The sequence below is a fragment of the Octodon degus genome, unplaced genomic scaffold (assembly GCF_000260255.1).
Source record: "Octodon degus isolate 3935 unplaced genomic scaffold, OctDeg1.0 scaffold00204, whole genome shotgun sequence".
Lineage (NCBI taxonomy): Eukaryota > Metazoa > Chordata > Mammalia > Rodentia > Octodontidae > Octodon > Octodon degus.
The window spans coordinates 2,316,099-2,335,459 of record NW_004524780.1 but is presented as its reverse complement, the minus strand read 5'-3'; the positions used below and the strand labels follow the sequence as shown (position 1 = coordinate 2,335,459).

General features: G+C 46.0%; 1 protein-coding gene across 2 annotated transcripts in view; it reads left to right on the top strand.

Moving 5' to 3' along the window:
• The window catches only part of Rnf144a (ring finger protein 144A), a 100,359-nt gene that overhangs the window by 5,783 nt on the left and 75,215 nt on the right, over positions 1-19,361 (top strand). Inside the window, exon 2 of one of the 2 annotated variants that reach the window (XM_023704808.1) lies at positions 11,642-11,844. The exons of the other annotated variant lie outside the window; for it this stretch is intronic. The gene's annotated coding sequence lies outside the window, so the exon portion shown is untranslated. The remainder of the gene's footprint in view (positions 1-11,641; positions 11,845-19,361) is intronic. 2 annotated transcript variants of the gene reach the window in all.

Here is a 19,361-nt window from a genome sequence, read left to right as displayed (position 1 = left end):
CCAATCCTTGGATCCCTTTCTCTTTACAAAGTCCACTTCTCTCATCTTCTATCTTATATTTTGGTCTTTATGTTACATGCACTTTGGCTTTCCCATGTGAGCGAAACCATGCAGCTTTATGGCCTCAAGGTGCCTCCATTTTTCCTCCAAGTGACTCTCTATTGTGTATATGCTCATCTTTTTCTTTTTTTGGTTCACCTGTTGAATGAGTTCCTTTGCACACTGGCATAAAAGCAGTTAGGGAACTGAGTGCACGGGCAGCACGAGCCTCAGGTCAGAGGCAGGAAGGGAGCCCAAATCCAGGTTCATCTGCCCTGTTCCCCGTGGCTGGTTCCTCTTTCTCTGCCTTTGCACTGCTTCTCTTCCTTTTAAGGACCACAGTCAGGTGGAGTAGAGCCCACTCTAGTGATACCTTTGTAAAGTGGGAGCATTTTCAGGAACTCCCTGGGGACATATCCGAAGGTACCTGGGTAACCTGTGGGGACATAATTCGGCCTGGCCTGGGTAGCACTGAGCATGTGTTCACGGGTGGGTTGGTTGGTGTATACTCAGCCCGCCAGGGAACACAAGTTAATAAGGACTGACCTGGCCAGCGTCTGCCTCCTCAGTGACCAGCATGGAAGGGAGACCACCGGTGGCTCTGGTGGTGTCCCAGTCCTCTCTCTCTGTCATGAGAAAGGGAGAGGAGGTGCCGGGGAGGAGGAAGGGCTCACAGATGGGATGCAGTGCACAAAAGGGGCCCTGAAGCCAGGTCCTTTCCTGTTACCCTGTACCACCACCACTACCGTGGTGCACATACACTAGTTTGGGTTTTTCTTCACGCACTTGGCTCAGGCCTGGGGCAGTGAGCAGCTGGAGGTAGGTTGAGGGCCAAAGAGCTGGGAAGACGCCAGGGTGAGGGATGGGGCTGGGAAGACAGCTCAGGAGGCCCAGGTGGCGGCCTGCGGGCAGTGCGCCCAGTGCCCTTGGGAAGCCAAGCACACACGCCGGGGGCTTACAGTGCCAGCGCAGTGGCATGATGAGTGTCTTCCCCCAAGGCCTTGATTCCTGCAGGCTGAGGCAGGCAGGTTCTTGTCTGTTAAGGCTTTCATCGTACTTGCTGATAACACCCTGATGCCTCTCCTGTGGCCCTGGACCCCCTGCCGCCTTAACTGTGACCTTGTTTTCTCTCTGGCCCTAGCTGTGGGCAGAAGGGCCGACTCTCATGAGGAGGAGCAGCACAGCTGTGCTTGTTGAAGGGACAGCAAAGTCCTCTTGTGTCCTGAGCTAAGAGGGGGATGGGAGCACTCCCCCTCCGCTCCCCCTCCCCAGCCCTGCGGATTGAACTATGCAGCGACTTTGCATTGAGCTCCATCTCCAGCCCTTTCATAAAATTTTTAGATTTTTTTTAAAAAAATAATTGTATTGAGAAACAAATAGCAATGAGACAGTTTCAAAACCGATTACTAGCAGTTTCAATAATTAATACATTGCATATTGTCTTAATGGCTATTCATTGTACAAGACGCAGACATGATATCCTATCCACAAACACCATTAATTTTTAGATTTTTTTAAAAATTTTGTGTGTGTGTGTGTGTGTGTGTGTGTGTGTGTGTGTGGCCAGCTCAGCCCACCAGGGGGCGGGGCTGGCTGGCATGTGGTGCTGGGGGATTGAACTGCGGTCCCTGTGCTTTGCTAAGCTTGTTCTGAGTAGGTGCTTTAGACCACTGAGCCATCTCACCAGCCCCAATTTTTAGATTTTTGAGGCAGGTTCTCACTAAGTTGCCCAGGCTGGGCTCTAACTTGAGATCCACTTGACTCAGCTTCCCAGAGTCCTGGGATGACAGGCGCATGCCAGCATGCCCATCTTTGGGCTGCTTTCCCTAGGCTGCTGGACCACAGCCTTGCGCTTGGAGACACTGAGCTCTGGAGGGCAGCTGTGCAGCATGGGGTTGAAGATACGGCGACTGCTGCTGCTGCTGGCGGAAAGGCAGCTGCTGTCCATGTAGCTTTGTGTCCTCATCCACTTTAGTCATCACATCTGGCTCCATGTGAATTCTGGCTCCCCCCTCAGTCAAAATAACCAGGAAACGGGGACATTTCGAATCCATTCAGGATATCGAGGCAGCCAGGACAGCACAGCAAAAGCCCCTCGAGAAGTGGCAAGGACAACAGGATGAGAGTGTGCTGGTGGTGAGGGGAGGGCTCTGAGAGGCTTGTAGTGAAGTGTCTCTTGCTGTAATAATTGTCTGGGAAAAACTAAACCCTTGCAATGCTTCTCGACATACCAAGTTGTCCGTCCCTTCATCAGGTTAACTGCCGGACACTTTTCCGGGTTTTCTTTGTGCTGCCCCCTCCGCTCTCACAGCTACTATAAGGGGGAGCTGGTCATTGGCATCCTTTGGCATCGCCCGGCAGTCCACAGTGAAGGCAGGTGGACTTGCCTTAGAAGTGGGAGCCACAAATCTTAAAGACGGGGCTCATGTCCAGGGTCAAAGCGATCTGGAGAGCAGACAATGCTCCATTTAGGACGTGCTACACCCCCAAAGACCTGTCTTCAGGCTACACATTAAAAATGTGGCCTGGGTCTTGACCATCCAGGTGCTCAGTGGAGGTATATGGGGGGATAGGCCCTCACTTGAGTCTCCCCACTGCCTTGCCTCCCCCTGCCTGACCCTCCCTCTGTGTAACTCCTTGCCAACTCTCTGGATGACACTGCTGTCCCCAACCACCTCAGTGACAGTGCCTGTGACTCTGGGCAGCCTCTATTCCTGCTTTCATGACCGCGCTGTTCTTCCCTGTGGCTCTGTAGCTTGTGGCTTTCCCTGGCTTCGCTGTACCATCCCCTGCTGTGGCTCTGGGCCTCCCCCTCCCACTCAGTTGCACCCTGATCTAGATAGTTGGAAACCAGCTCTCCTCTTCCTGCCCCTTCTCAGGGGCTCTGTGTGGCCGCAAGGGTACCCCCTTGGGGGTACTGTGGGAGTGATGTGGATGACCCCGCATCCCTTCCCTTCCTGGCCGTACACTGAAGCATGTGAGATCTGCTGTGTGGAAAACTGTCAAAGCCTGGAAATAAGTATCAGCTGCAGGGTACTAAAGAAAAGAAACTTCAGGATTGATGTGCTTAGAGATGTTTTATTCCATCAGCAATATACGTCATGGAGTCGGTGGAGCCCAAGGTGCAGTTCATAGAAATATCGTTGCATTTACCCTGAAAAGACTGCTGTTCTTTTCTTCCCTCTACTTCTTTCTTTCATATTGGAGTTTGATCCTAAAACCTTCCCTCTGAGCTCTCTAATTATTTTGTTTTCCTAAGATGGGGTCTTGCTGCTTCGCTCTGTTGCCCAGGCTGGGCTCCATCCTGAGATTATCTCCATCCTGAGATAATCCCAGAGTGCTGGGATTACAGGTGTGTGTCGTCGTAGCTGTCTCGGGTGATTTTTAATGTGTGGCCTGAAGACAGGTCTTTGGGAGTGTAGCACATCCTAAATGGAGCATTGTCTGCTCTCCAGATCGCTTTGACCCTGGATGTAAGCCCCGTCTTTAAGATTTGTGACTCTCACTTCTAAGGACAATGAAAGCTGTGCATTTCATGCATTTCTGTATTTCAAGCATAGGACTTAGTGTGACAAACTTCAATGGGAATTCAGTACCGAATTTAGCACAGTAAAAAAAATAATAATATTGGGATTTTGCCTAAGGTTTATCTTTTTGTTGTTGTTTTTAATCTTTTTGAGACAGGATTTTGCTATGCACCTCAGGCTGGCCTTGAGCTCACTTTATAGCCCAGGTTGGTCTCGAACTCACAACGATCCTCTTGCTTCAGTCCCTGAGTGCTGGGATTACAGGTGTGCACCACCAAGTCTTTTCTTGAAACTCCCTCCTTGGTTGTTGGTCAGAATGACTTGAATCTCTGAATTAGCAGAAATGAGCTCTTACTACATCTTTTGGAGTCAGGCAGGCCTGTAAGCCCAGCCTTCTGGAAGGCTGGAGCAGGAAGATTGCCACAAGTTCAAGGCCAGCCTGGGCTACATAGTGAGACTTTGTTTCAAACCGTAATAACAACAACAACAACAACAACAGCAACAACCTTCTGTCTGCTCCTACACTGGTAGTTTGTATGACTTGACTTCCTATTCAAATCTTCTTTGGATTAACTAGTATGATTTTCATACAGAACAGCCTGGTTGCAATGTAGCCACTTACAAGACAATAAACAACCTTGAGGAGATCAGATACAAGGTTTCTCGTTAAAGATGAAATTATTATTACTTAAAACTTTTTCTCAAAGAGAAATGCAATAAAGGGAACATTTTCTTGCAGGAGGTAGTGACTGTCCTAGAGGAGAGAAGTGGTGTGAATGGTGCTTGCTTAGCAGGAGGGAGGGACAAATCTCTAGACCTGCACCGGGCAAAATGTGGCTTAAGGTCACACTCGTTATTTTTCTTTGCAGTGACATGATTGCTGCAGATGGTTAGGGTTTGGGCAGCCCAGCTCCAGGAAATGATGTAAATGTGGAGAAAAATAAAATGTTTTGTGCACAAATGCTTCCCTTCATGTTTTTGTGATTTTTTTTTTTCTTGGTAAGTAATAGCCCCAAATGGAAAACATCTAACTATGGTTAAGAAAATATCATGCTCTAATTAGACGAGATGTCTGTAGATTGCGGTCTTGGGAAGATGTTTATTATATATGACTAAGTGAAAATAATTGTGAGGTGGGATTGCATGCGTGATGTGATTTGCACACATGGGAAATATGCTGAGGAAAAGGTTCTGAGCTCTAGAGATTGACTTTTTTTTTCTGACTTTGATTTTCTTTTTAATTGTGGTTTTATAGTTGTTTCTTTGCATCTGCAGATTTGTCCAACTGTGGATGGAAACAACTCAGGGTCTAGAGGGAAGGTCTGAAATTTTTCAGGGAAGGAGGGGGCTTCCTCTGTTGGGAGTATGTACAGATTTCTTTCCTGTGATTCAGTTAGGCCATCACAGCTGCTTACATAGCGTGTACACTTGTGTTCGGTCTTATGAATAATAGATGATTAAAAGCATGCTGAAAATGTTCATCGGTCATATGCAAATATAATATATTACACAGTAATGTAAGTAACTTCATAGAAAGGGCTTGAGGACCTGTGGAATTTAATGTCTGTGTAACTGCAACTCAATCTGGCTCGTTAACGATTGGTGACCCTATTTCGTTTCATAGTGAAATGTGTTATTGTAGTTTTTAAAATGTCTAATGTAAATTCTGAAACATGAAAATTGTTCTATAAGCAACAAATATGTGTTCAGCACAATAGCCCTGTGCTTTAAGGGTGTGTTTCTCTCCATTGTCTTGAAGTGAAATGCATAGTGAGGAAGCAGCATCCAGCTACGAAGAGCAGTGTCCCAGATACCACACTGTTGTGAAGCGTAGGAAGGTGTAAAGCTTTGGAAAGACGGGTTCTGGGAACCAGAAGGAGCGGGAACCGCCCAAACACACAGGTGCTGTCCTGAACACTCTGTCTTGGCCGAATCTGAGATTGCTCTTCTTTCTGGGTATGGCAGTGCATGCGTGTAATCCCAGCACTTGATGGAGCGAGGCGAGGGAACCACTGCAATTTCAAGGCCAGCCCAGGCAACATAGGGAGACCCTGTCTCACCTGTACACCTCCAAACCCCAGCCCGCTCACTCACACCTGCAAAAGATTGCTCATCTTGTCCATGAAGATGGAAAGAATTCAGGGCTGGATCATAGCGCAGAGATAGAGCACTTGCAGAAACAGTGAGTTCAACCCCTAGCACTGCGAAACTAAAAAGGAAAGGATTTCTTTTGGTGTGCAGAAACTTTTTAAAAAGATGAAATCCCAGTTGTTGATTCTTTGAAGTATTTCTCATACAGTTTGGTTTTTCATGAACTCTCTACCTACCCCTGGGTCTCTTAAGATTTCTACCTTCTTTCTCCTCCAGTAGATTTAATGTTGCTGTTTTAATATTTAAATCTTTGATCCATTTTGACTTTAGTGTATGCTGATAGACATGGGTCTAATTATAGTCTTAGGCATGTGAAAAGTCAGTTTCTCTAGCACCATTCATTAAAGAGGCTTTCTTCCAGTGAATATCTTTCACCCCTTTGTCAGAGAGTAGGTGGCTGAGTGTGTTTGTAGTTGTTTGCATCTTTTAATCTGTTCCATTGATCCTCAGGCCTCTTTTAAATTATTATTTTTTGCCAGTACCATGTTAATTTTATCACAGTAGCTTTGTAGTATAATTTCAAGTCAGCAATTGTAATGCCTCCTGTATTTCCTTTGTTGCCCAGGATTGCTTTTGCTATGGCCTGTTCTGGTTCCAGATGTATTTTAGGAATGTTTTTTCTAGATCTGTGAGGCATACTAATGGTATTTGAATCAAGATTGCATTGAATCTGTGTAACGATTTTTGGAGTATGGCCATTTTCACAATGTTGGCTAGTCCATGAGTTAGGACTATCTTTCTATTCTCTGAAATCCTCTTTGATCCCTTGTGTAGGTAAATGGATGCAACTGGAGACCAATACTCGTAAGTGAAATAAATCAGACCCGCATGTGAAAACATACTGTCTTGCTAGGTTAAAGAACCTGAAAGTAAACAAAATCTGAAAGGTACAATAGGTATTGTGAAAGGGAAAGAGTCTGTTTAAAGGGAAGGAACAACTAGGATGAGGAAAAGGGCAAAAGAAAGAAGGAAGAGAAAAACATATATATATATATGTATACAGGATAGCTTGGATAATTGTACTGCTGATTTCTGTTGGTCTATTGAAAGGAGCAGTTAATGCTTAATTTTTTCTCTCTTTTTAAATTTCTTATAATTTTTTTTTTTTTTTTTTGTATTTTAGGGTAGGGTCCACAGGGTGTTTAGGGTCTCACTACTAGATTAGACTCGGATTAGTAGTGATCTGCTTGTTTTTTTTTTTTTTTTTTTTTTTTTTGGTGGAACCGGGGATTGAACTCAGTCCTTTGTGCTTGCCAGGGAAGCACTTACTCTGCTGAGCCATCTCCCCGGCCCCTTGATCTGCTTGTTTACAGCCTCCCAAGAGCTGGGATTACAGGCACACACCACCACACCCAGTCTCAATTGCTGTCCCCTGGGGTGGGGCTGGCACGGCAGGCCCAGGGATCAAACCCCCAGCCCCTGTGCCTGCTAGCAGGCACTTTAATCCGCTGAGCTATTTGGCCAGCCCTCTTATAACGTTTTCTCCCCCAATTTTGCATGCTTATATCTGGTAATCTAAACAACTAATTTGAAGATAACATTATGCAATATAACAAACATCGTTGAATTCCTATTTTGTTTAGTGAAATTCATGACATAGACAACTTGCACCCATGACCCAGATTTTATCTTTCTGATAACTGATAACTTTTCTGATGACTGATACCTTTTCCTTGTTTGTTTATTTGATGGTATTGAGGATTGGACCCGGGGCTTTCACATAGAGCTGCTCTTTGCTGCCCATCCTTCTTAAAAATTGTTTTGAGAAGTGCCTCACGAAGGTGCTCAGGCTGGTATGATCCTCCTGCTTCAGCCTGCCAGAATGCTGGAGTTAGGGTGGGCACCGCCACCCCCATGGAGGCTTTGCTCCAGTAAGTAAGAGTTAATTAGCTGGGCACTTCTTTGCAAGGATGCCTTCATCCTCATCATCTGTGGGACAGGACAGCCCCCAGGCACGCAAATATATCTGAAGAAGGATCAATGGTTTTGATAAATTTTTCCAAGAAATGTGAATTATATTTTAGGATTTATTTTTTAATGAACTGTGATTGAGTTTATTGCCTTGCCACTGAGCTATGTCCAAAACCCTTTTTATTTTTATTTTTTAAATTTGAGATAGGATCTCATTAAATTACTAAGGCTGGACTGGAACTTGCAATGCGCGTGTCTCAACCTACCAGTGTGTTGGAATTGTGGGTGTGTTCCACTATGTCTGACTAAAATAGTCTTAGGTTGTATGAGTCTTGCTTTGAAAGAAATGCACACACTACACTAAAAATTCACATGCCATCTCCTTCCTCCTTCTCTTCTTCCTCTCTTCCCCTCCCTCCTTTTTCTTCTTCTGAGACAGGGTCTCACAATGTAGCCCAGGCTTGCCTTGAACTCATGGCAGTCCTCCTGCCTGAGCCTCACAAGTGGGGGAATTACTGGCATGTACCACCACACCCAGCTGCCAAATTTATCTTCACAACAGAAAACAGTGCCACCTTCTCTCCTGCACAGGCCTTCGGTCTCCTGAGCCCAAGGCATCCAGGCTGCTGCTTTCCTATGTAAGGTCTTTGGAGACAATTTTTTCCTTTATCAGCGGGCATAAATCTACTCTGTTATGTTTCCAAGTGAAATAGCCAAAAGAATTGCTTTCTGTGTTCTTTAAACATAGGGTGGGTGTACTTTATCTTATGTGCTAACGCTGTTATTTTCTGGGGGTCATGCCTCTGGTACAATGCGCTCCACTTTTGGCATGGATTTGGCATCTTGTGGGGCAAGGCAGTTGGCGCTTGGTGAGCAACTAATCACCTAGGCCTCAGTTCTGTGTATGTGCGTGCTTTCTTCAGATGAGGAATAACGGCAGAATTAGCTAAATGCTTTCACTACAAGAGTTTACAAAACCGCCGAATTGCTAACCAATGAGCCAGTGACTTTGCTCCCCGGGTGGAATTCCACGGATATCTCCATTGCAGAAGAGCGGGCTGTGCATTCCTCCCAGAGGAAGCAAATGCAGAATAACTCCACTTGCAGAGCCACTCACGAGGGGTGACCGCGGGCCCTGTGTTTCTGGCACACAAGACTGTCACTGTCCTCCGCGGGTAAACAGAGAGGCGCTTTATCACTGCCACACAAGACTCCTATTCATGGTCGCGTCAAGCGCATCGCACATGCAGAAGCCGCCGTTTGCGGCCCCGCCGAGCCGCGCTGCACAGAGCCATTCTGTTCCTTGAAATATTAATTTGCAACCTCAGCAGTCGCTGAAAACCAGCCCTAGCTTCCTTCAGAGGTGGAAAGACCTGGGGGAGGAGTGGAGGGCTTCCTCCCGTGCATGCAAAGGCATAGTGGGGACAAGTGCCAGGCAGGTGTCACGGAAGCCAGGTGACGCCCACTCACTGTGCACCGGAGCGGGTCGGTGGGGAGGAGTCCGGAGGGTCTTCACTAGCGCTGATGGCTGTGAGATGCAAAGGAGGAGGCCCTTTGTGGGATTTCAATTCAGACTTTGACACTACTACACTCAGCCTATGGGATCCGTGGTGAAACAAAAGAGTCTAACGGTGATTTTCTTCTCTCCATAGAAACTCAGAATTCTGACAGCAGAATTCTGCTACTGTGTCAGAATTCCTCAGACTCCTGGGGAGACTTCAGATGTGGTGGTGGTGGTGGGGTGGTGGGATGGAGCCCAAAGGGGAGTGAAAGGAAAAGGGAAAATTCCTTTTAGTCCAAAGTAATTAATAGTTCTCCTGCTCCTTGCGTTCTTGGAGAAACAGTGTGTGTTGAGTTATGTTCACAAATGCAATCATAGAAATGGTTTCATGTTGTGCCTTTTCTTTTTGCATGTAAATTGCAGGCTTCCTTTTCCTCTGGCTCAGGTGGGGCCAGCTTCTTGGCCATGTGACAGAAAGGCCCAGTTCTCTGTGGCTGATTAAGGAGCTCTTCAGTTTTGCTACCATACAGACCCAGCAGACCTTACTGTCCCTGTCTTCCCTTTCCCCCTCCCCCTTTTCCTCCTTCTCCTTGTCTCCTGAAAACCCCCAGGTCTCTGCAGGTGCTTGAGAGCTCCCTGCGAGGGTACTCTTCCTTCTCATTCCCTTCTGCCACCTCTGCGCACCGCATCCTTTGCAAGCGGTGGCCCTGTTTTTTTCTGGGTCTCCTCCGTCTAGTCATCCATCTTCATCCACCTATTCCTGAGTCCTGCTCTTCGAGCCCCATTCTTTGATCTTGAAACTGGCGTTTATTACTTCTACCTCTTGGAGACCATGGGTCCTGTTTCGCTCGCTGTCTGTCTCCAGAGCTCCGCTTTTGGTGATGTTGTACTGTTTCCTCCTTCATTATTATCTGTAGCAAACCAAGCCTTCGCTAAATCCAGGTCCCCCTTCCTGGAAGGCTGTGCTTGCAGCTAAACAGCATAGGAGGAGACCCTCTGCCTGACTCCTGGACTCTGTTTTGGTAGCCTGTGGTCCTGAGGTCCTGCTGTGTGTCCTGAGTTTTCCTGTCCTGCTGGCCAGGCACATGTCCTTGGTGGCATCTGAGTGTCTTGGCACTGGAAAGACCGAGACTCCATGGACCAGTGCTCTCCTTTGCTGTGATGCCCATGCTTAGCTGAGCTCCTGACAGCATCCACACTCTGTTGCCAGGGCAACCTAGGAGCCCTGTGCACTGGGTCCCCATCCGTATGTGAGGCATCAAGGACCCAAATCATGCGGTTGCTGAAGACAACCCCAGAAACACCTTCCCTTCCCTCCCTTCTTTCTTCACTACCATCAGCTGCCCTTGAAGGAACCTTTAGAGTCCATAAGGGATTATATTAAATCAGTTATCTACTAGTTTGGGAAATACTGCTATTTTAGCAAACTATATTGTATTGCTATTTAATAGTAAGCCTCTCAACCTATGAATGTGGATTGTTTTTCTATTTGTATGGGTCATCTTTAATTTCTGTATTGGTATTTTTGACGTTTTTAATGTACAAGTCTATGTATTTATGTATGTGTGTATTTAGTACAAGGTCTTGCTACACAGCTCAGACTCATAGTGATCCTCCTGTCTCAGCCTCCCCAGGACTGGGGTCGCATGCTCCACTGTGCCTGGTTTTGGTGGCTGGCACAGGCGTGCCCGGGTTCTGGGGCTGGCACAGCATGCGGTACTGGGGATCGAACCTGAGTCCTTTTGCTTACCGGTCAGGTGCTTAGATTGCCGAGCTATATCCCCAGCCCTTCAGTATACAAGTCTTGCACAGCCATTGTTAAATCTGTTCCTGAGGATTTTATTCTCCTTCATGTTGTTTTAGAGTATGTTTCATGTAAAAGCATATAATTTTTTTTATTCTATTATCTATTTCCAATTTTTTCCTTTTGCTGGCAATGCTTATGGCATTAAATGTAATTACTGAAACCTGGAATTTATGTCTGTCCTTTGATTATTCCTCCCAGTAATCAGGTCTTTTAGGATCCCCCCTTCTGTTCCTGCCTTCACTTTTCCTTAGTTGTTATTAAATCACTAGTTTCTTTGTATTTCTTAGTTGAGTTTTTGTTGATTTAATTCCATCTTTTGCAGTCATTTTTTGTGGTCTCCCCTGGTGTCCGGCCTTGCTGTGGACTGAACTCTTCTAGTAGGATTCCCACTGAGGCCAAGCTGAATGGTCCCCCACACAAGGGGACACAGGAAAGCTGGGAGTGAGAACGATCCCTTGATGATCTGTCTGTGAATGCCTTGGTATATGTGTTCTTTTATGTAGTGAACCTCAGGCCCTTCTCCCCTGCAGTGCTATGCTCTATAGATATTTAGTAAGGCAGGGTTTCTAATGGTTATGTCACAAGCCTTCCCTCCCAGCTGGCAGAGAGGAGGGTGACGTTGGGCATGGTTCTGGCACTGTCACCTTGCCGCCCTCCCCAGCCCGTCTGTCCTCTGACTGCCTGTTGCCATCTCTGGCTTCCCAGGTACCTTCATCATCGGCCGAGTCTGCTGCACCCTGGGCCTCCAGTTCCTGGTCTGCAAGGGCCCCTGTTGCTGGTGACCTTCCCCTGAGCTCCATGCTGACACCCTGTGTGAAGGAAGAGTCTTTGGATGCCCAGAAGCTGAGCAGGACCCCAGGCCTGGCTGCAGGACTCTTCCTCTACCCCGTCCTCCAGCCTGCTCACAGGTAACAGAGAATTTGGAAAACGAGGCCCAGGAACCTTCTGTTGTCACCTCCCAATGGGGTGATGGCAATCGGGCCTGTGAAGGCTTTTCAGTCCTCCTCGGCCCCAGTGTTTAAGACAGTTTCCTAACAAGTCTCTCTGAGTTTTAAGGGCTATCCTCAAATACTTTATGTTGAGCTATTGGGGAATTGGTGCTTCCTCCCCACCTTCTGTAAAAATATATCCATTTGGGAACCTAAAAATATGTCCATTTATAGGTCTACAAATGTATCTGTTCATTTTTGTGCGTCTACCAGCGTAGCCACTTTCAGCTCTATAAATGTATCTGTTTCTATTCTGCTTGTGTGTCCACATGCACAGTAGGTTTGCAGTGCATTCTGGGAGTTGGTGACGGACGGATCACACCTTGTTTCCCATTTCACCTCCCCTCCCTCTGTCTCCTTCTGTGCTTAGACCCCCCTTCCCATCTCCACACACTACCTCTTGTTTCCTATCATATGTCTTTTATTTTGCTCTTAGAGGTTTAGACTTTGGGTATTTCTAAGAGGAATGGTAAACTATTGTGTTTCTGGGTCTGATTCGTGTCACTTCACATGGGCTCGAAGTGCAGCCGTTTTCCTCCGAGGGACTCAAACATGTCCTTGATGACTCTGCTGTATGTGCCTTCCACGTTTACGTTATCGTAGAATTAGTGCTGCCCAGAGGTTCCACACGTCCTCACTTACTAGATGGCACGGCTTACCACATATTGGAGACGGGAGACAGGCTCAGGAGGTCACAGCATCAGGAAGCCGCCAGTTTTTGAGGTACAGATTGTGCATGCACGTCTTTTTTCAGTTTGGGTTTTTTTGGGGGGGTGTGTGGGTGTGTGTGTGTGCAGGGTCTCACTACATAGCTCAGACTCGTAGTAATCTTCCTGGTTTCTGCCTCCCTAGTGCTGGGATTACACGTGTGCGCAGCTGCACCTGGACTCTGTCACTAGCTCAGCCCACCTGGGGGTGGGGCTGGAGCAGCATGTCGAGCCAGGGTTCGAACCCTGGCCCCTGCGCACTTAGTCCGCTGAGTTATATACCACCGGCGCTTGTGTGCACATTTCTAAGTCATGACTTCCCCAAGCACAACTGCAGGAGACCATCAGCGGGAGTTGTGCGTGGAGGACCGGTGGACGCAGGTGGCAGGGACAGAGAGTGCACAGCTGATGGTCCTCAGAAGCCATCGTGTTACTTAGGCCTCAGCTGCTGTGGAGAAGAGAAACAGTAGGCCAAGAATCACAGGAGACTGCTTGTAGGTTTAATTGGGACAGTCCATTGCCCAGGTGGGATTTGGACTTGAAATCTTCCTGGCTCAGCCTCCCGGAGTGCTGTGCTGAAATGACAGGTCTGTGATGTGGTGCTAGGCTTCTGTGGAGTTAAAGCAAAGGAAGAAAGAAAGTCGCATTTCCGCTTCAGTGTGCCTTCTGGTCTCTGGGTTGGAAAGAGGCTGCCGAGGTGGGCGGCAAGGGTGGAGTGCGAAGAGCTTTTCTCAGGGGTTCCGGAGAGAGACAGTGTCCACATGCTTTGTGGGGGACAGAAAGCAGAGAAAAAAGACCGCTTTCTGAATATATTTTGAAGACAGAGCCTGTAAGGTACCAGGATAGCCAGGCATGCTTTTACAACCCTATAATCCCAGTACTGCGGGAGGCTGAGGCAGGAGGATTGCAAATTCAAACCCAACTTGGACTACATGGTGATTTAGCAAGATTCTATTTAAAAAAAAAAAAAATAGGATGTAGCTCAGTGAAAAGAGCCTGGGCTCCATCTCTGAGACCTAAAGGAAACAAGCGAGTAGAAGCAAAAACAAGATGCCTGCTCAGAGTGGTTGTGGATGGACTTGAGAGGCGGCGGTCTGTTACAGTGCCCAGTCCCTCAGTGTGGGTAGTCAGATTGGTTACTCCACTTAGGCTGTGGCCTAAGAAGGTTTGGGTATAAAGGGGGTGAGAAGTTGCCCTGTGCACAAGCTGAGGGGAGGATCAGCATGCACCAGGTGGAGATGTGACAGAGGACAGTCCAAGGTGAGGGAAAGGGAAGGGGAGTTTGAAGGAATAAAAGCAGAAGGGCTCAGGCTTCCTAGTGAGAGGACAGGAGCAGGGGCTGGGTGGGGAGTGCGGGTCAGCCAGGGAGACTAACAGATCCCAGTAGGGCAGATGGGAAGCATGGGGAGAGGGGACGGTGAGGGGTGGGACCTGGTGAGTAGATGCCCGGTCCTGTTTAGCAGGAGAGGATTGTGCCCTGCCCATGCAGGCATGGGGTGACTGTGTGAAGGACAGTGGCTGCCAGAGTCACCGCTGGGGTGTGAGAGGGATGGGTTGGGACAGAGGACCACAGGCTGCAGGGGGTTCTGAAGAGTCACTTGGACAAGGCGCGCAGCCGTGATCTGCAGGCGGGATGCTGTGATCCTGTGGGGGCTCCTCTCTCTCTCTCTTGCTGAAGAAATAGCCTGCTCTGTGCAGCAGGGATGCGCTTTGCAGCAAATCGGGTGGCCACAGATGCAAGCCCTGATGCAGGTGGCAGCTGGGCCCCCGGAGGTGGAGGTGCACAGTAGGCCCAACGCCCAGCCACGCTTTGGCTGAGCAGTGCAGGAGGCTCTGTGGTTCCTTCCTCTGTCACAGAGCTGTAGCACGTTTTCATTTTGGGCCAGACTCCAGGCTCCCACATAACGACTGACCCCTGTGCTAACCCTGGGCAATGAGGGTGGACCAGGTTCCAAGACTTCACTGCCACTGAGTCACATGGCTAGGACAATGACAGGGTGAAAGCTGGCAGCCCGTGCATGGTGGGTGACCTTTGGCTTTCCTTTGAACTTAACCTCACGGGATGATCACATCCCTGTCTTCCAGGCTGGCTGGATCAGACAGGTGCTCGCCAGCTCCAAGGGCAGAGGTCAGAGCCATGGGAAGCCCAGTCCAGGGCACATAGAGTGCAAATTCTTTCCTGTATCTGCCCACGGGGTCTCCTTACCCCAGGCCCAGGACCTTCTGTTTGGGATTCTGTCCCAGGCGGAGTCCGAGAGCTGTGAAATGGCTTCATAGTCACAAAGGATTCATGGGGCACAGGCCCAAATACCAGCGAATGACATTCCAGAACAAACAAAGATATTTTTAATGTTTAGGATTGAAGTGCAGCGGCTCTTTTGGCTGTCAACACTCCCAATTCATACTTTCAAGATTGAAATAGCTGAATCAGAAAGAATTTATTTTTTTTTCTCCCCATCATTGGTTAAAAAGAAAAGGAGCGTTGGCCCAGCCTTCGTGTGATTCTGCCTGGGAACAGCTGGCACTCAGAACAGCAGCTGTTTGTTCCCTGAGGTGGCAGAGCTGCTCTGGGCTGTTGGTCCTCAGGGGCAAAGGTCATTTGAACAACATCAGCCAGGAATGGGAACATCAGTGCGGCCAGCACGCTCTTGGGGTAGCCTGAAGCTGATGCCATGATGTGCCCTGAGATGGGCTGCCGGGGTTAGGGTTGCTCCACGTTTAGCTCGGTTTCAGTTTGTCATTGGCTTCGTTTTGGGCTGCTTTGGAAGGTTTGGGCCATTTGCAAGAGCACCGTGCTGTGAACTGGCCATGTGAGCACACTGGGGCTCACACGCATCCCGGTGGAGCATGGAGACCCCAAGGAAAGGCGTAGAGCATGGGTGCTTGTGGGTGCAGAGCTATCCTACACGCTCAGGTCTCAGCATCCACCATGTCCGAGGTCATCTGTGGACAAGGCTGTGTGAGGAGGGACAGGCAGTCTTCTGCTTTTGGAAATCTGTGTGCCTTTGAGCTGTGTTCACAGGCCCAAGACGGACTGTAGCCCAGAGTCAACCTTGAGCATGGCCCGGAGTCAAAGAGCGCCAGTGAGAAATAGCTGCCGGGGGACAGCAGGTGGCCTCCTCTTGCATCGGAGACCTTGAGCTTGCTGAGGGTGAGGGGTGAGAAGAGGCCCAGAGACAGAATCCCGATGCTTGGCAGCCTCGGGAGTTAGAAGGGGCCTTGTGAGCAGAACCTACAGGGCACTGTGGATTCCAAGGTTCTGCGGGGCTCAGTTTGTTGGACGCTTCCGCTAGTAGGAGCAGCTGAGAAGAATAAAGACCTAAAAGGACAAACTTAGCAAAAGTGATTGCGTTTCTCTCTGATTTTAAAATTAAAATTTATTCATTTTTTTCTTTTTGACATAGGGTCTCACTGTATAGTTCAGGCTGGCTTTGATCTTTATGTATCCCAGGATGGCCGCAAACTTGCAGCGGTCCTCCTGCCTCAGCCTGCTGAGTCTCGGATTACAGGCACGCACCACCATGGTTGACCAGTTTTGCTTTTTTTTTTCCCCCAAAGGCTAACGAGAGAATATGCTCTGGCTGCGCGCCCATTTATAGAGGAGATATCAGGCATCCCTTACCGCTTCACAAAGAACTTCTAATTTTAGCTACTTTTAACATCGCTTTAGTAAATATTAATGAGGAAACCATTAGTGTTTTGCCCTTGTAATTTGTTATCAAGTGCATAACGTGATTCAATTATCTCAATGTTATTTTTACCTTGATTTTAGTGTGTGATTTGTGTTCCATACTATGAAAGCTTTAAAAAGCACTTTTCTCTGTAGAAAATAAAACATAGGCACATATAGAAAAAATTTTATTTGAGTTTTAAGATGAGATGTAACCTTTACTGGTAGAAGGTAGGTCTGGTGGGTCTATATGGTTTGACTGTGGAAATCTCTTTTGCTGCTTAATTTATTGGAATTATCTAAATCTGCAAATAAAATTGACAAATATGTAGATGAAGCATTTTTATAGTCAAGTCACATGTTGAGGGTTTTCTTTCCCAGCTCTTTCTGAGAGTGTTGAAACAAGGTACTTCTAAGGGGACAAGTGATGAGTATAATTAAGTTATTTATAAACTCTTCCTGCAGTCTTCTGGTGTGTTTCCCAGAAATTAAGCTTTGAATGAATAATGTTTTGGTATTAAATTCTTGCGCATCTCTCGTGGTTTCCAGAGGGTGTGGGAAAATCTGCTGATTAGATTGTCAGCTGATTGCTAAAATTAGTTGCTATTTTGTTTTCCTGGGATTTGGGGCTCATAATGTGGAAAACGTTCGGAGTTGAGTTTTCTTTTTACAATGCGTCGTCAGTCCTAACTGTGTACTGATATGAAATAGTAATGACATCATTATGTTTATAAAAAGAAAGCGTGATCTTGAAGTGGACCTTATTATAAATGTCAGCAATACTTATTTATTGGATACCAAAACTTCGGAAAGAAAATTCCAAGTTATCTTAAATTTTTGGGTTAATTCTTTAATTTTAAAAAAATAAAGTAAAATAAAACTTGTCCTATTGGGTAGTTCATGCTGTCCTTGAATTCACTATGTAGCCCAGGCTGGGCTTGAACTCATGACAATTCTCCTGCCTCAGGCTCCCAAGTGATAGGATTATAGGCTGTGACACTAGGCCCAGCTCTTTAAAGTATCTATATATCTATATTAGTATGTTTGCAGTACATGATTAAGTTCATTGTGGAGAATTGTTGCATATACGTAAGATGCCTCAATTCTTTTTTCCCCTGTTACCCTAAACTTACTTTACAAAAATGTTTTTTGCCAGCATTAGGTTCATTTATTGATTTTCTAAGTCCTTTCAGGGTCTCACTCCGCAGCTTGGACTCAGTGATCCTCCTGATTTCTGCCTACCTGGTGCTGAGATTACAGTTGTGTGCCACCACGCCTGGATGCCATTGTTTGCTCAGCATGTCTGGGGAAGGGGCCAATGTGGCATGGGGTGCCAGGGATCAAACCCTGGCCCCTGCGCTTACCTAAACATGTGCTTAGTCTGCTGAGCTACACCACTGGCCCTGTAAGTCCTTTTTCTTAGTTTACTGAAAAGAAAGTTTGTGTCATTCTTCATTTTTCAATAGAAGTTTACCTTTTGGATCTAAGAAATATACCTGAATTTTAGTATATTTATGTTGTTTTGATCAATTATATTGCATAATAATTATAATTCTAGTAATATTTTATGTTGAGAGCCAATGATAGCATTTTTTAAAAAATAATAACATATTCTTTGTAATTTTAAAAACATTTTAAAGCTTCTGGTAAAGAATTGGTGGTGGGGCTGGTGAGATGGCTCAGTGGTCTAAAGCACCTAACTTAGGATAAGCACAGGGACCACGGTTCAATCCCCCAGCACCACATGCCAGCCGGCCCCGCCCCCTGGTGGGCTGAGCTGGCCACACACACACACACACACACACACACAAATAAATAAAACAAAAAATTAAAAAAAAAAAAAAGAATTGGTGGTGTTATAGAAACTAAAAAATTTTGCTGGTAGCGTGAGAATGGTGATAAGGTTTCCCAGAGATACAGACGTGTTGTAAAACTTCTGTCAGAGAGAAGTTTATGCAAACTAAATATAAATGAGGTCCAGAAGTTAACCTTATTTTCAACTGTGGTTGACTTATTTTTATTTTATTTTATTTTTATTTTTTTCTGATAAAAGAATTTATTAAAATATTCCAGCAAAGATAATACAGCAATATATAATATAATATAATAGAATATAATATTAATATAATACTTAGTGGTAGATATTGTAAGTTTTTCTTTGAGGTTGAGAAGAATTTCTACAGTCACTAAGATTCTTTATCAATAAAACAGTAATTCTAGGTACAACGATGGCCTCATCAAAAGTATTATAAGGACCAGAAAGGAAAAAATCAAAATTGTGATTAACTGAAATTAGAAAATAAAATGAAAATAAAAAGCTTAACTTTCACAGTATCATACATGTAATACAAAAATAATTATAATGCACTTAAATATATGTAACAAAAAGTATATATGTAGCAAAAGACACAGTAGATTCAATTATACATCTGACAGAGCTAATACGGTCTCTGTGGTCTTGAAACGATTAAAATATTTTTTCTTTTGAAGACCCCCAAGTCATTTACATCCATATGTTTCGTTCCACTTCCTGCTTCAATGTTTGACTTATTTTTAAAAACACATATTTCCAGGATATCAGAAGTTGTAGTTTTTCCAGTATGTGTTTGAAATTCATATGCTACAGCTAGGTTTAGGGTTAGCTGTGGAATGTAAAAGGGACTGTGTGTGCTTTTTAGTTTTATTTTAAGCTGTACTCAAGACAAAAACAGGAAAAAAAAAAAAAAGAAAGAAAAAAAAGAAAAGCCAGGAAAATTTCTGGCTGCAGGCCAAATGGGGTCCTCAGGAAGTAGAGCCGGAAGTGGACATTGAGGGCCAGAGGCCCACCTTCTGGGTAATCTTATGGAATCTTTATCCTGTAAAATCTGAATTTCTTCATTATAAAAAAAGACTCAGAAATCCTTTGTGAGGGTCAGATATATTGTAGGATAGAGAAGTTTGAAAGGCGTAAGTTACACTGAAATATTTGTCACTTGAATATTGTGGGCCAACATTTGCTTGCTTTTTTTGGTTTCCATAGCAACACCCTGAGATTGGGTAATTTACAGACCCTACTGCCT